General features: G+C 47.4%; 1 protein-coding gene across 6 annotated transcripts in view; it reads left to right on the top strand.

Moving 5' to 3' along the window:
* The window catches only part of LOC141154244 (uncharacterized), a 150,535-nt gene that overhangs the window by 1,082 nt on the left and 135,704 nt on the right, over positions 1–13,749 (top strand). The gene's annotated exons all lie outside the window — the stretch shown is intronic.

Raw genomic sequence — 13,749 nt, forward strand, 5'->3', positions numbered from 1 at the left:
CCTTTAATGAGCTCCACTTTGCCACTCCCCCCACACAGTATGATGCCCCCACACCATGTCATGCCTCCCCCAATACATCCCTTCCACACACAGTATGATTCCCCCAATGTCTACCACAGTCCCACACATACACAGTAAGAAGCCCCCACTGCTGCTGAGCACAGTACGCTTCCCCCACACAGTTGACTTTCCCAGTACAGCCCCCCACAGTAGGATGCCACACTGCTGCCAACACACAGTATAATGCCTCCCTCAGTACACCCCCCCCCCCTCCCACCTGCAATATGATGCCCAAACAGTTTCTACCCTGGACACAGTAGGATGCCCCCACACAATGTTATATCTCCACACACAGTAGGATGCCTCCACTGTTGCCGAACTCAGTACTCTGCCCCCACACAATGTTATGCCCCCCCCCACACACACACACATAGTATGATCCCCACACTCAGTAGGATGCCCCCACTGCTGCCAACACAGTATAATGCCCCCAGTACATTTCCACACACCATGTGATGCCCTCGCACAATGCTATGCCTCCTACAGTACATGTCCTCCACACACCGTATGATGCTGATGACTGCAGTGTCTACCACAGCCCCCCTCCGCCATACACACAGTAGGATATGCCCACTGTTGCCTACAAACTGTATGAGGCCCCCACACAATGTTATGCCTCTCACAGTACATCTCCCCCAACACTACTCCCCATACAGTGTGCCCCTCTTGTGTTCTCACACAAGCATCTCGCTTGTCTGTGTGTCCTGCTTCTCTTCTGTGCTTCTTGCTGATGCCAATCACATGACCTAAAGGTGTTTCAGTGTCTACCCAGACTGAATGATGGAGTGTGAATCTGATGGTTCCCTGCTCCACCATTGTATTCAGCTGTAACTGAGGCCCGCGGACACATACAGTTTAGAGTTGGGACATACCCCCGACCTCTATTTGGGACTGTCCTGCTCGATCAGGGACGGTTGGAAGATGCGCATTTCTTTTTTTATATGGTGTCATTTTAAATGAAATTTTATTCTTGGCATGCCAGAGATTTCTGTTAAGTGTATACACCAGGATCGTTTAAGTAGTAATAATAAAAAAAAAAGTGTTTAAGGGTTATTCTCAACATTAAAAGGTATCCCCTGTTGAATCTGACCGGTGCAGATACCACTGCTCCATTCATACTCTGTAGGACTGCAGAAAAAGTACCTTAGAGCAGTGCTCCTCAAACTGTAAGGTGCCCCAGAGTGGTTTTTAAAAAGGCAAGTGACAGAAGGGATTATATGCTGCACAATCCTTTTAGTGGCTGCAGCAATATCTTGTTTATTGGGAGAACTGACAAATTCTGTATTTTTGTGTTCTACTGGTTTCAAAAAGGAAAATTAAATATTTGTAGTTAGAGCATGGACTTCCAAACAGATGGGGAGGCCCCTGTAGTAAAAGTTTGAGAAGTCCTCCCATAAAATATGAATGTGATGGTGAGCATTTGTAACCTCTGCTATGTTCTAATAGTGCGTTTCAAAGCCCTGATCTTGAAGTTGGTAGCTGTTAATAAAACAGAAAACTGGACTGAACAAATATAGTATGTCATAGAAGTAATAATATGTTGTCTCAAACTAATAATAAGGTTGATAGCCTATGACATATATTCACCTGGACATTTAAAGAATGTCAGACCATTTGGAATTAACTGAAAACCCCAAAAAAGAGAGAAACTACAAACTGAACCGGTCATGAAGCATAAAGTAGATAGACTCAATTATAGCAATAAAAAACCTTTACTTTGTGGCCAATGGGTAAAGTGGCACTGTGAACAAAAAGTGCACACCACAAGTATATAAAAACATATAAAACATCAAAATGGACAATGCTGAACATTATCATGTAAATAACACTAGGACTTATCAAAAAAACTTTTTGTTCACAGGGCCACTTTACCCATTGACCATGAAATAAAAGTTTTTCATTGATATAATTGAGTCTATCTACTTTATGCTTCATGACTGGTTCTGTTCATAGTTATTTTCTTTTTCCAGTACGTCCCCATGACAGCACCATAGGAGGAGTAATCCCCCATATCCTGTGTAGGGACAGGAAGCACAAGAGGTTAAAAGCCCTCCTGTCCCTACACAGGACAGGGAGTACAGGAGGAGCGCTGGTGCAGGAGCACTGGTGCTAAGTTTACCTCAAGGGACCCCGGGGTATCGGGGGGGCGTGGCTCTCTCCTTCTCGCCGCCAAGCGGGTCCTGGGCCGACACCCCCTGTCGGGAGTCCCTTAGCCCTCCGGGTGCTGGAGCCTCCGGGTGCCGCTTCCCCATCGCCGGGGCTCTCTGCATCCTTCTCAGGGCGGGTCCGGCTTCAGAACCGCCCGGCGTTGAAACCGGAAATTTGGAGATGACAACTTCCAGTGGCGGTCGCGTGGGAAATTCAAATCGCGGTTAGACCAGACGCTAGGGAGCAAGAGAAAATGACAGGACGACCAGGTAAGGTATAAGAAGGGGGACTGGGGAGCATCAAAGGCAGGCTTACAGCTTGGGCACCCCTGACAGCAAAATGGCAGATATGTCTCACCCTGATACCCTCCCTGGATCGCCCCACAGTCATGTAAGTGTACCATTACCTTTTTTATATGGCTAATGGACCTTGCGCTTACCAGGCCCTCCATATTTTTTATAGGATGCCTCTGGGCAATTACCACCTCCTTCTGAGAAAAAGAAGGATACAGGGAAAAAGGCCACAGTAAAATACAAGAGGTGCCTGGATTGTAACATCAGACTTCCCGACTCATATACAAAATGTATATGTGCTGAATGTAGAGCCTCCATGCTAAAGGAGGAGCACGGGGCTTTATTAAATGAGATGCGTAGTATAATCAAAGAAGTAGTTCATCCTTCTATTACGTCTCTGTAGCCCCCCCAGGTTTAGGAGTCCAGGATGTCCCGGGACCCAAAAGACCCAGAGAAGATATAGCACCATCTTCTGAGGGTGAAGTCGACCCATCTGGCGACTCTGACAACAGTGAGACCATTAGTCCACCTCAGGGCGGGGAACAGAAAAAAAAACATGTTCCACTCAGATGGTATGGATATTCTTCTACGAGCAGTCCGAAACACGATGCAAGTAGAGGAAACGGAGAAGAGCAGTAACATTCAGGATGAAATGTTTGGTGGTCTTAGAACCTAGAGATCCATGGTTTTCCCTGTTAATGCTCATGTGAAGGACATGATACTGGAGGAATGGGAGGATGCGGAGAAGAGACTCTCCATACCACGAGACTTCCACGCCCGACTATCTTTTGACCCAGAGGACACAGTGTGCGACACTATTCCTAAAATTGATGTCCCAGTGGCTAATGTGGTCAAGAAAACCTCTATCCCCTTTGAGGACTCATCAGCACTTAAAGATCCTATGGATAGGAAGGCGGATGGACTTGGGGGAAAAAAAGCCTGGGAAGCTTCGGTGGCAATTATTAAATCTAATGTCGCTGCTACATCTATTGCCAGATCCATAAGAGTCTGGCAAGAAGAGCTAGAGAGTCACCTATGGGATGGCACCCCGAGGGAATCTCTCCTTCAATCATTGCCCCTATTAAAAATTGGCAACAAATTTTATGGTCGACGCTTCGGCGGAATCGGTCAGATTTGCGGCCAGAAGTAATGCGCTTTCCAACTCAGCCCGTAAAACTGTTTGGTTAAAAACATGGTCTGGAAATACAGCTTCTAAGAACAAACTGTGCTCCATTCCATTTTCAGGGCACAGAGTATTCGGACCAGTATTAGACGGCATTCTACAAAAAGCGTCCGATAAAAAGAAGGGCTTCCCTGAGGTGAAAAAGTAGCCCTTTCGCAAACCCTTCCCCTCCCGTAAATATAACACTCAGAAAAAAGGGGGGGTCCACAAGCTGTAGTTTTAATAAGGGGAACAAAGATAAGAAATAAGAGCCCAGTACTAGCTCCCGTCCAAAACGACAATGACTATGTCAGAGTAGGGGGGCGATTAAAGTTTTTCAAAAACAGTTGGCATCGGGTCACTCAAAATCCCTGGATACTAGCAACTATAGTACAGGGTTACAGGATAGAATTTTCTCAAAATCCCCCTCAAAAATTCGCCTGACAGAGGGTTCCCCTACCTTTCTTTCCCGTCTACGGGCAGACATAGAGAAGCTGCTACATCAGAGGGTTATTGTGCCAGTTCCAGAACACGAACAACATCGGGGCCATTACTCCCCTCTGTTTCCAATAAAGAAACCGTCAGGGGAGTTCCGTACAATTATCAATCTGAAACCCCTAAACCGATGGGTCCGCTACAAAAAATTCCGCATGGAATCGGTAAGATCAGCCGTTCCTCTAATAGATGCAGATGTGGTAATTTGCACCCTGGACCTCAGGGATCTGGACCTCATACTACCACCTGCCAATACAGTCCTCAAGTCAGCAATATCTGAGGTTTGTGCTACCATCAGGCAGTCAGATTCTACACTACCAGTTCCGATGTCTTCCCTTTTGGCCTGTCGTCTGCTCCCAGAATCTTTACGCAGATCATGGCAGAGGTGGTGGCCTATATCCGACTCAGGGATATCGCCATCATTCCGTACTTGGATGACTTCCTGGTGGTGGCAGGATCTCCTCTAAGTATAACGCAACATCTGGAATTTGTCCTACAGACATTTACCAGCTTGGGTTTGATTGTGAACAAAGAAAAATCCAATCTTGTCCCCAGTACTTCACACATCTTCCTGGGAGTCCATCTCGACTCCCGAATGCGAATGTCTTATCTCCCGGAAGACAAAATGCTCTCAATTCCACAAAGGATTCGTTCTTTTGCAAGAGAGAAGAAACCTTCGATATGAAAGACAATGAGTATTTTGGGAATCATGACGTCATGCATCACCTGCGTCAGATGGAGCCAGTTCCATTCCAGGCCTCTACAGAAATGCATCCTGGAAGTGACAAACGGACATCAGAATTACCTAGACAGGAAGATGTCCTTGTCCTGAGTGAGACGTCCAGGACTCTACACTGGTGGCTCAACCAGAAGAATCTACAGAAGGGAGTGGAGTGGATTCTGAAACCTTGTCTTTTAGTGACCACGGACGCAAGTCTCTCAGGATGGGGAGCTCGAGTGGGAGATTCTTATCTCCTAGGAACGTGGTCCACAGAGATTCAGACCCGATCATCGAATTTTCGGGAACTACAGGCGATCTGGGAAGCCCTAAAGAGAAGCGGGGCGGTCTTAAGAGACAGACATGTAAAAATCTTGTCGGACAAAATCACGGCAGTCTCTTTCATCAGACATCAGGGCGGACCAAGACACCCACTTCTCCAGTCCCTGGCCAACAGGATATTCTTAGGTATAGAGTGTAGCATCGGCGTCTCAGCCCCCTGCCAGGCAGAGACGCCGTCCCTCTCACTGCCGCTCTCCCCGCCCGGCGTCCTCCAGCGCTCCTCTTCCTGCTTCTGCCGGCTCGCGCAGCTTCCCGGGCACTGTGCTTAGGGCGCGCGCTCACTCCCTCCCTCTCTCTTAAAGGGGCCACGCGCGCCGCCCTAAGGAGTCCCCGGCCTATTGCCGGAGGTCCTCCCGTATATAAAGCACCTCCTCCAATATGGAGGTGCCCGAGCAATAGTTGATGCACAGTGTTTTTACCTCTGCTTCAGCCCTCAGGTCCCGCTGCTAGCCTGACTATCAGTCCAGTCCGCCAGCCTGACTACTCTCCAGCCCGACAGTCTGTCTTCCGTTCAGTCCGCCAGTCTGTCTATGGGTTAGGTCCGCCTCCTTACCTGGAGGCTCCTGCCAGTCACTTGCCGTGACCACCTGTTTGCCTACCTGGAGGCTCCTGCCCGTCACTTGCCGTGACCACCTGACAGCCTACCTGGAGGCTCCTGCCTGTCACTTGCCGTGACCACCTGACAGCCTACCTAGAGGCTCCTGCCTGTCGCCTGCTGTCTCTGCCAGTTCATCTACCCGGATCTCTCGTCAGCCTGCCTGCTGTGCCCATCTGCAGTATCAGTCAGTCACAGCCATCTGACCCGTGGGAGTCACCTGCTCTCTTACAAGGTCGTCCCCAGAGTAGCACCTGGTCCCTCTGCTCGGTCCCTCCCAGGTCACGGAGTCGTTAGCCGCCGTACGACCTGGGTCGGTCCGAGTTGATACTTAGTTTACGCCCCTTTGGGTCCCTCCTTGCACCTTAGCACATAGGTTCCACCACCTGGATCCGTAACCGTTTGCTCGGGCCGTAACATAGAGAAGATAGTGAGCTCCATTTCAGCAGTTCACCTTCGGGGATCCGACAATCAGGAGGCAGATTACCTCAGCAGGCGTCAGATGAAGGCTTCAGAATGGGAACTGAACGAAGAGGTGTTTCAGCGACTAACTCGCAGATGGGGTCAGCCGCACCTAGACCTTTTTGCATCCAGAACGAATGCAAAGACAACATCTTTCTTCTCTCTCGACCCAGGAGATCATCCTCTGGCAGTGGATGCTCTCTCACAATATTGGGGAGAAGGCCTAACATATGCCTTCCCATCTGCTCCTCTAATTCCGAGAATGCTGCGGAAAATTCAGGAAGATCGGGCAACAGTCATAGCAATTGTCCCGTTCTGGCCAAGAAGGAGTTGGTTCTCCCTTCTACATCATTTAGCGTTGGAAGACCCAATCATTTTATCATTTCAGGAAGATCTTCTGACGCAAGGTCCACTGTTGCATCGGAATCTTCAACAACTCCAGCTCTCAGCCTGGCTTCTGAAGGGGAGATCCTGAAGAACAAGGGCTTATCCGCCAGAGTGATCCAGACTATGCAGGCTAGTAGAAAACCTGTAACCCAGGCCATATATAAAAAAGTCTGGAGGACCTTGTGTCATTTCCACAGGACGGTAGACATCTCTCAGCCAGACATCCCTGCGATCCTTGATTTCTTGCAGTCTGGATTTAACGCAGGTCTTAGATCACGTACCTTGAAGGTGCATATTGCGGCACTAGGTGCTTTCTTCGACACATCATTGTCGTTGCGTCCCTGGATAATCAGGTTTGTCAAGGCAATCCAGAGACTTAGGCCTACCCAGAGAATTTCTTCCCCTCCGTGGGATCTGAATCTTGTCCTGAGAGTCCTTTGCAAACCTGCCTTCGGCCCAGTTAATGAATTAGGAATAAAGAACTTGACTCTGAAAACAGTCTTCTTGGTGGCAGTCACCACGGCTAAACGGTTGGGTGAAATCCGGGCTCTATCTGTTGTCGAGCCTTGTATGCAGATTCGGGATGATTGCATCATTCTCAAGCTGGATCCAAGTTTCTCCCCAAAGGTGGTTTCATCGATGACCTTAAACCAAGAAGTGGTTCTTTCATCATTCTGCGAAAACTCTAGGAATCAGAGGGAGGAAGAGTTCCACCATCTATGTTCGCAGAGCAGTGTTGGCCTATTTGGAAGCCACTCTGAGCTGGAGATTAGACTCTAATCTTTTTATACAGTTTGGGGGCAAAAAATAGAGGCAGGAAGGCTTCAAAACCATCCTTAGCTAGATGGGTCATATCCATGATTAATCTAGCATATCTTTCAGAAGGACAGCCTTCCCCTGAAATTATCAAAGCCCATTCCACCAGTTCATTTTCCACCTCATGGGCAACTAGAGCAGGGGCTACCATTGAACAGATATGTACCACAGCCACATGGTCAGGACATACTACTTTCTTCAAACACTGCAAGCTAGATGTTCTCTCACAGCAGAGATCTGCGTTTGGTAGGAAGGTACTTCAGGCAGTTATCCCACCCTAAGTTATGAGTTCTTGGGTATACTCCTATGGTGCTGTCATGGGGACATACTGGAAAACCGGAATTAGTCTTACCGGTAATGATGTTTTCAGGAGTCCACACGACAGCACCCTTATTTCCCTCCCTATATTGCTACTGTATGTGTCTCTAACATATGTCTAAACAGTCTAAAATAAAATTTGTTGTACCCAGCCAATGTGGTTCTTGGAAAATCAGGGGTGCCCAAGCTGTAAGCCTGCCTTTGATGCTCCCCAGCCCCCCTTCTTATACCTTACCTGGTCGTCCTGTCATTTTCTCCTGCTCCCTAGCGTCTGGTCTAACCGCGATTTGAATTTCCTGCACGACCGTCACCGAAAATCGTCATCTCCGAACTTCGGGTTTCAACGCCTGGCGGTCCTGAAGCCGGGAGAAGCCGGACCCGCCCAGAGAAGGACGCTGAGAGCCCCGGCGATGGGGAAACGGCACCCGGAGGCTCCAGCACACCGGAGGACTGAGGGACTCCCGACAGGGAGTGTCGGCCCAGGACCCGCTTGGCGACGGGAAGGAGAGAGCCGCACCCCCCCGATCCCCGGGGGTCCCTTGAGGTAAACTTCGCACCAGTGCTCCTGCACCAGCGCTCCTCCTGTACTCCCTGTCCTGTGTAGGGACAGGAAAAACACTGAGGAGGTTGGGGGTGGGAGGGCTTTTAACCTCTTGTGCTTCCTGTCCCTACACAGGATGTGGGATTACTCCTCCTATGGTGCTGTCATATGGACTCCTGGAAACATCTTCACTGGTAAGACTAATTCCGTTTTTTTGGGGGGGTTTCATTTGGTAGCTGTTTTAGAGGTCAAATCTACCAATCTACAAATTTATCTCCTATTCTTTGGATGGGTTTTCATGTATTGGGGGATGGATAGTACAGGCTATGATCACACTATTTGAAACTTTCAGACAAGTCGAACAGCTAAAAAATATCTACAATTTGTCAACAATTTGCTTTTGTGTGACTACTTGAAAAAACACAGCAAAAAAAGGGCAGCAGTGTTTACCTGCCCAGATCTCAGAACTAATGCACTCAGGATGCAGCAAACCCACATAAAGATGGCGGCTGCACAGGTGCAAAATACTGATGAGACAATCCACTCACAACCTACCATTTCATGGAGGGGGTGACTGCTTAGTATTTGAATTGAGCACAAAAAGGCTTATATAGGGAGCTGTTCACACTTGGGTAGTGCACAGTATCCGGCTTACAGCCTATTAGTTACTCCCATACTATTAGATTAGGTGGGTTGCCCGGTACTATCCAAGTGCACCCCATGGGAACAGACACCCCAGTTTAGAATGCCAGCACTGATGGGCCTGGCTGCCCTCTGGAATAAAAAAGTGCAAAAATGCGCATTTATATATATATGCGCATTTTTGCACTTTTTTATTCCAGGGGGCAGCCAGGCCCATCTGTGCTGGCATTCTAAACTGGGGTGTCTGTTCCCATGGGGTGCACTTGGATAGTACTGGGCAACCCACCTAATCTAATAGTATAGTATAGTATAGTGTGTGTGTGTGTGTGTATATATATATATATATATATATATATATATATATATATATATATATATATATATATATATATATATATATATATATATATATATATATATATATATATATATATATATATATATATTATGCATTTTTGCACTTTTTTATTCCAGGGTGCAGCCCTATATATAATATATGAGGTATTAGTCGTTATTTTGGCCAAAATACGCAAGCTCGTAACCCACGTCAAGAGTCCTCATGCTTACGACTTCCTATGGTAAACACAAAAAGCAAAGCAACACTAAGAAGAATTAAAATTCTTGAATCTTGGAATTTTAATTCTTCTTAGTGTTGCTTTGCTTTTTGTGTTTAGCGTAGGGACTCGTAAGCATGAGGACCCTTGCTGCGGGTTACAAATGTTGGGCAAAATATGATGTGAGAAGGGTCAAAGTTCTGAGAGAAATTAAGGGGGACATTTATAAAGCTCCCCCTGGGCCAGTGCCAGTTTACGGTCATCAAAATAATTGTATACAATTTTAAAGGCTCTAGAGGTGAGTATCTAGCAACAGGTCCGGGAGAGCGTGATTAAAAACAATTTTTTTTATTATAAATCCATTAAAATGCCAGACTATGAATAAGAACTACCTAGTTCAAAACGTGTCCGATCTACTGGAGTAACTGGAGACAGTCCCCAAAAATGTTTTTCTTTTTTGCCTTTTAATGAATTTATAATAAAAATTTTTTTTGCTTTTAATCACGCCCTCCCGGACCTTTTGCTGGATACTCTCTATTGCTTCATCCTGATGTCGACACAGCTGAATCCTTGCACTGCCGGGAGGGCTCCTTCCACATTGGTGAGCTGGAAAAACTTTTATTTTGAATTTTAAAGGCTATATACACCTTCCCATAGACATTTCTAACTGTTCATTTGCTCACACAGCTAAACATTAGTGATGAGCGAGCACTAAAATGCTCGGGTACTCGTTGCTCGAGTCGAGCAAATTGGAATGCTCGAGTGCTCTGTACGAGCAACAAGCACAATGTAAGTCTAAGGGAAACTCGGAGCATTTTTCTTGTGCCCTCCGCCCCCCGGTGGTCTGCAGAGGGCCTAAAAATTGCCCAAATTGATGGGAACAGTGCTCAAATGACACGGGAACAGCATGTCCCTGCTGTCAACAATGTTGTCAGAGTATGACAACACTTTTATGGATTCACAATAAAACATACAAAAATGAAACCAAAATGGATTTTCCTGGGAAAAATGTTGAGGAACATCCTTTTCAGGGTAATGACTTGTATATAAGGCAAAATAAATATACAAAAACAAAAATGCTCCTACACACCTTGGGCTATGTTCACACGTAGCGTTTTTGCACTTTTGCATTGCTTTCAACGGTGAAAAATACGTTCACTGGTAAATGTCACTTTAACATTTTACTACCTTATCTGGCCTGTGGTGTGTGAGACATGATCAGACACATCCTGTTTCATTTATGAAGGTGGGACTCTGAAAGTCACAAAGACTATTTTTATACGGCCATCTAATGGCTCCTACTATTCTTAAAGGGCCAGCAGTCGGCCCTCACTATTGTTAGAGGGCCATCAGCTGGCTATGCTTTGTTGTTCCCATTATTAAAGAGTAGGTCTACTATACTGTTATTGCGTATGCAGTGACTGCAAGGGCTGCCAGAAATTTGGACGCACCCCAATACCCTTTGAAAAGACACAGAGGAGGGCCTCAGTAAAAAAAAATGTTCCCATTATAAAGGAGTGGGTCTCCTATAGTGGTAATGCCCATGCAGTGACTGCAAGGGCTGGCAAAATGTAGGAAAAACCCCAATAACACTTTAAAAACACATAGAGGTGGGCCTCAGTAACGAGTACAACATGTTCCTATTAGAAAGTAGAGGGTCTGCTATACAGCTATAAGGTAAGCAGTGAGTACAACTGCTGCCAAAATTTAGGAAAAACCCCAATAACAATTTAAAGACACATAGAGGTGGGCCTCAGTAACGACATGGTCCCGTTAGAAAGGAGCGGGTCTGCTATACGGTTATAGGGTATGCAGTGAGTACAACGGCTGCCAAAATTTTGGAAAAAACCCAATAGCAATTTAAAGACACATAGAAGTGGGCCTCAGTAACGACATGGTCCCGTTAGTAAGGAGCTGGTCTCCCATACTGTTCTTGCATATGCAGTGACTGCAACGACTGCCAAAAATTTGGAGGCACTCCATTGCCCCTTACAAGAGACGTAGAGGAGGGCCTCCTGAAAACAATGTTCCCATTATTATGAAGTGGGTCTCCCATACTGTTTGCCTATGCAGTGAATGCAACGGCTGCCAAAAATTTGGAGGCACTCCATTGCCCCTTGCAAGAGACGTAGAGGAGGTGATATGGTGGTGAATGATATGGTGATGGAGAAGGAGGAGGACAAGGTCAAATAGACAAAATCAGGAAGCGTATACCCATGTCTGGGTGTGAAGAGGTGCATGGGAACAGACTTCCCAAAAAAAAGACACTGGATTTGAGTTTGTTACGCTGCTATCATTTGGCAGTGTTGAGAAGTCTGGCCCAATCCAGCCCTTGTTCATTTTTATAAGAGTCAGCCTGTCAGCATTTTCAGTTGACAGGTGGATGCGTCTACCTGTTATAATTTTACCAACGGCACTAAAAACCCGCTCTGACAAAACGCTAGCGGCAGGGCAGGCCAGGACCTCCAAGGCGTAGAGAGCCAGTTCATGCCACGTGTCCAGCTTGGATACCCAATAATTATAAGGCACAGGCTATCCAAGCTGAACAGACGATATGACAGTTGTGCAGGTAGTACTGTCTATAGTGCAGGAAACTAGCTCCTGTTCTTCCTCTTCCTCATTGTCACCAAATCCACATTGGGATGAGATAAGGCTGGGCTGTGTGGAATCATTCTATATGGTTCCTTGCTCCATCTCATCGTGCTCCGTCTGCAATGCATCCTCTTTAATTGTGAGCAGAGAGCGTTTCAGAAGAAGCGGGATGGTGACGCTAATTATGGCATCATCGCCGCTCACCATTTTGGTGGACTCCTCAAATTTTTGGAGCATGGTAGATATGTCTGACATCCATGTCCACTCCTGAGGTCTTATGTGTGGAGTCTGACCTGAATACCGATGGCCGTGTTGATGCTGGTAGTCAACAACTGCCCTCTTCTCACAAATCCTTCCCAACATCTGTAATGTAGAGTTCCAATGCGTGGGGACATCGCACACCAGTCGGTGAGCCGGAAGCTGCAAACGCTGCTGAAGCACGGCAAAGGGCAGAAGCTTTAACTGACTTTCTAAAATGGGCACACACATGGCGTACTTTGACAAGCAGATCCGGGTAGGTTTTGAGAAACCACTGAACCACGAGGTTAAGAACATGGGCCAGGCATGGTACGTTTGTGAGCTTGCCTCACTTCAAAGCCGCCTCCAGGTTCTGGCCATTGTCACACACGACCATACCGTGCTGGAGGTTCAAAGGTGCCAGCCATAGATCTGCCTGCTCTTTCAGAGCTGTGCACAACTCTTCAGCATTGTGCGGTTTGTCACCTAAGCATATTAGCTTCAGCACAGCCTGTTGCCGCTTGGCTGAGGCAGTGCTGCAGTGCTTCCAGCTTGTGACTGATGTGGTCATTTCGGAAATGGAGGCTGAAGTGGAGGCTCAGGAGCTGTAGACTGTGGGGGCAACCCTGATTGACCCAGGGCCCGCAATCCTCGGCTTCTTGAGGATGTGTTCCGTTCCAAGGTCCGACTGGGTCCTGGCTTCCACTATATTAACCCAGTGTGCCGTCAGCGAGATGTACCGTCCCTACCCACAAACACTTGTCCATGTGTCTGTGGTTAGGTGGACTTTCCCAGTAACTGCGTTGTTGAGGGCACGGCTAATGTTGTGGGACACATGCTTGTGTACTGCGGGGACGGGACACTGGGAGAAATAGTGGTGGCTGGTGACCGAGTACTGAGGGACGGCCTCCACCATCAGGTTGCGGAAAGCTTCCGTCTCCACAAGCCTAAAAGGCAACATTTCGAGCGCAAGCATTCGTGAAATGTGTGAATTTAGTAGTGTTGGCTGCGTATTTGCGCTTGTGTTCCAAGGACTGAGGTAGGGACAACTGAACGCTGCGCTGAGACAAGGACATGGACGTACTTGCTGATGGTTCTAGTTGAGAGTGCAACGACAAGTGCCGGGTGGGAGGCATCTTCGCATGCGCTATGGACAGGGGATTGGCTTGCACGCACAACATGGGAAGAAGCAGTGGTGTCACGGTCACCCGCAGACACTGTTTCTGGACCCTGGGGTTCGGCCAACTTAGTCGGGTGCTTTTCTGCCATGTGTCTGATCATGCTGGTGGTGGTCAGGCTGCTAGTTTTGCTACCCCTGCTGATGCCGGCCTGGCAAGTGGTGCAAATGGCATTTTTGGGGTTATCTACAGAGTCTTTAAAAAACAAC

Source organism: Phyllobates terribilis, unplaced genomic scaffold (genome assembly GCF_046119375.1).
Source record: "Phyllobates terribilis strain yellow unplaced genomic scaffold, ASM4611937v1 Scaffold_7__3_contigs__length_470593459, whole genome shotgun sequence".
NCBI lineage: Eukaryota > Metazoa > Chordata > Amphibia > Anura > Dendrobatidae > Phyllobates > Phyllobates terribilis.